A 4,340-nucleotide genomic window follows, 5' to 3' on the forward strand; every position below is an offset into this window, starting at 1 on the left:
TGAATCAATATTATATATATATATTATATATATATATATATATATATATATATATATATATATCTAATATATAGATATATATATACATAGTACATACACATAGATATTACAGATTTTTAAAGTAAAGCTATCATTGCGTGTTGTCCTTTGTATTTAGGTCTAGTTAATGGAACAAGTAGACTCCATGTTTATGTATGTGTATTCACACAGACACAAAGTTCTCACTAAGACATTTTCCGCTGAGATTGTTGGAAGAATTTGAAAATTGTGGTTAAGAAAAATCTAACTCTATGAATGGTATGCATAGCTTGTAAATCTGCAAATTTTCAAATATACATGTGTACATAATGCATATATACACGTGCATATGTTTATAAACATTTATATACAAAGTCTAATTTCTAATAAAACAGTTTGTTAAGTCAGTTGTGTTATAAGAAAAAAGATTTATTATTTCATAGACTCTGTAAAATTATGTTCACCTCGTGTTAGTCGAATGTGACAACACATCTCGTTATATTCCGTCTCATTGTTTATTTACTATTTCGTTTTTTTATTCTACATTTTTTTACTTTTTACTTGTGTTTTATGAGTTCGTCCGAATAGATATAATCAGATATCCTTCATTTCCTTTTCTTATTTGGTTTCATTCAGTGTTGATTGTTTTGTAATGTTTTCATGTCGTCATCTTTCAATTTTTCCAAAAAAATTTAATAACGCATAACCAGGGTTTCTGCGATGCCAGATTGCAGAAATCAGTCACTGAACACAAATGATGAAATTTCTACGAATATTCGAATAGAAAATGTTCTTTAGAGTGCTAAAGGTGAGAATTATCTATTTAGAGAAGAACATTTTGTGTCCCAGAGGTCGCAGAAACCTAGAGGTCCGAGTTCGGAGGTCTATATCAGGCCTCCTAGTTCCATTTGATGACACCTGCAGGCATTCCTATTCAAAGAGTGTGGCATTACGTGTAAACGTTCAAATGAATTATGCGGATGAATTATTCAAAGATTAAACTAGCCCCTCAGTGGTGTGGTCGGTATGGTGTTGGCGTGCCACCTCGTTGGGTGCGAGTTCGATTCTCGGGTGTTCCAATGAGAGGTGAGAGATGTGTATTTCTGGTGATAGAAATTCATTCTCGACGTGGTTCGGAAGTCACGTAAAGCCGTTGGTCCCGTTGCTGAATGACCACTGGTTCCATGCAACGTAAAAATACCATACAAACAAACAAAACAAATATTAAAACTTACTCGTAGGAACTACTAGGGCATCTAAAGAAATAGCAAAGCAACTTTAAGACTGCGTAATTGGCTCCTTACACGAGTTCAGCGACGTCGCCATGCTTAAAATCGTGAGGGATAAATAGTCATGGAATAATAAACAGTAACGAAGGCTAAGACAAAAAATTAACCAAAAATAAACATGATTAAAGATTAAGATATTGTTAGGTAACTGCCACAAGAATTTTTACCTTTTGCAGAGATGCTATACTAGACTAGCGTCTCAGCGGCGTGGTTGGTATGGTATTAGCGTCCCACCTCGGTGGCCGCGGGTTCGATTCTCGACCATTCCATTGAGGAGTGAGAGATGTGTATTTCTGGTGATAGAAGTTCACTCTCGACGTGGTTCGGAAGTCACGTAAAGCCGTTGGTCCCGTTGCTGAAGAACCACTGTTCCATGCAACGTAAAAGCACCATACAAACAAAATATACTAGATTATATTTCTAAGGTCCGTGAACATAAGTTGTTGATGTTTACGTTGTACCGTTTTTAGATCCATGGCAGTCCATCAGTTGCTAACTTTTTTTTTCTCGACGCCAGTGTTTGTTTGCTCACTAACGTAAAAAGTAAATTATGATTTTTTAACTGATCAAATCTGCAAGTAAGGATGCAAGTAGGTTACTTATTCCCTTACCACCTTTTTGGGGGGGGGGGCATTTGGTTGTGGAGATGGGGAACTGTGGTAGAATAATTTTTTTCTTTTCGGTCCTTTACACAAGGCGCTTATAGCCGTCGGAAATCCAAACATTAGTATTGCATACGATGCCGTACCTCTTACCCTAGGTCCTTCAAATATGCTCAGAGTATATTTAAAGTCTTTCTTCTTCCCAGCTTTATCCTTATTCGGGGTCGCCGTTTTTAATGAGTCTCTTCCATCTACCTCTGTCCTGTGTCATTTTCTCCCGTACTGCCTTCTCCCTCATATCATCTCTAATGCATTCTCTCCACCTGGTCTTAGGTCTTCCTCTCTGTGTTCCATCCACCTCCACGTCCATCACTTCTCTTGCCCTGTGTTGCTCTTCTCTTCTCATCAGGAAGCCATACCATCTTGACCTTGCCTCTTGCACTTTCTTTGATGCTTCAGTGACCTTTTATGTAACCCTAATATGTTTATGTCTAACCCTGTCCTTTTTGGTTACTCCACTCATCCACATAAGCATCCTCATCTCGGTTACGTTCAATTTTCTGCCCTCTGTTTTCTTTAGTGGTGCTGCTTCCAATCCATATGTCATTGTTGGTCTGACTACTGCCTTGTGGGTCTGCCCTTTAATCTTATAGGGCCTTTCCTATCACATATGACACCAGACACCTTCCTCCAGTTGTTCCAACCACATCTGACATCTCCATCACTCCTCTCTCCCTAAGACATCTCCATATTTCCTGACGTGGTACTCTGTCATATGTCTTCTCAAGGTCTATAAAGGCCACACGCAAGACCTTTTGCTTCTCTCTGTACTTTTCCATAATTTGTCTCAGAGTATATTAAAAGTAACTTGCTCTTATTCTTGAGTTATGGCTCATATTTTCAACATAGAAAACGAATGAGTTTGTTCATGGTGAACTACAGTAGTATGTAGGACTCAAACAGTTTTGAAGTCTGCACCAAGATAATTTTTATGAATGTTCAGTGTATTTATGCAGGTATGTGTGTAATAAGTTGAAAAATTACTTTAAACCATGTAGAATAATTGGACGTGATTATGAAAACAGGGATAATCAAAGTGGAATGAGAACAGGCAATTATTACAAATCGCTTAACACAATAAAATGTATACTTATTTAGTTAACTGAGAAAGAATGCAGGGATATTTTTATCATTTTGAAAGTTTTCGTAAAGATTTGCAATTAAATTATGCATGAAATAAATATAAGATTCTGTGTATTTTACCTCACAACAGTTAACAATGAATCTCAATGAATTTGCCCTACATGTATGAATATATTTCTGTGTAATCGAAATGACTTGAAATCGTATTGCTTTTTTGTAGTTGTGGGATGCTTGCAGACGGTATTTTTTTATTACTATTATTTATATCCATAATCATGATTGGTCTTCTCAGCATAGTGTTGGAAATATATTAGGTAAAAATTTCAAGTATGCCTTTTAAAGAGTAACTTTAAATTCCATATTGCAGTAACAGCTTATATTAGACAAACGAAATACACACACGTCCCAATTTGTAGTTGTTTAGTTATCTCCAGAGCCACATATAGTTGCATTTACAAAGGACAGTGAATATGTAACCAGTGTCCTCATCCCATGGCCTTTGTACAGCAATGTCGTTGAATGCACCTTACTTGACGATAGACTTAACCACACTAATTAAGTCACTTATTTTTTATGTAGAGTTTATATATTAATCAGTTGATCATTTACAGTATTTGTTGTTATTAATGTTATCAGTTTTATTCAGTTGTTTACTGGTACTTTTATAGTACACACATGCGCCCACGCACAATATATATATATATTATATATATATATATATATATATATATATATATATATATATATATGTGTGTGTGTGTGTGTGTGTGTGTGTGTGTGTGTGTGTGTGTGCTGTATTAAGAGAGAGGGTATGAGAGATAATATGAATAATTCCCCATTGTATTGAACGTCCCATTCAAATTAATGACCCCATTACATATTACAGAACGTTACCCGCCAAGTGCACTTACACACGAACACGAAAGTGATGAAAATTTCACGACGATAAAGCGAATGAAAACCGATAAAGAACTTTGAAAGAGGCAGGGATGTTTTAATACTTAATAATCGTGAATTAGATCATTCATAGATATCGCGAAAGTGTGTGTAACTAAGGAAAGGAAAATGAACGAATAGTGTAGAAAATGTCGAAAGTATAAATGCACCTGCGTGTCACATGGGGAAGCGTCTATTGGACGGCTGAAAAAAGCAACTCGAAAGACAATTATAAGATATTTTTAGAGAATAGGTAAATAAAGAGGCACAGGTAATGTTTCAAACAATAATTATATGTACGTTCTCATGGTAACTGGTATAGTGCTTAAGTCATCTCTTTTCAATTAGATAT

Source organism: Macrobrachium nipponense, chromosome 26 (genome assembly GCF_015104395.2).
Source record: "Macrobrachium nipponense isolate FS-2020 chromosome 26, ASM1510439v2, whole genome shotgun sequence".
NCBI lineage: Eukaryota > Metazoa > Arthropoda > Malacostraca > Decapoda > Palaemonidae > Macrobrachium > Macrobrachium nipponense.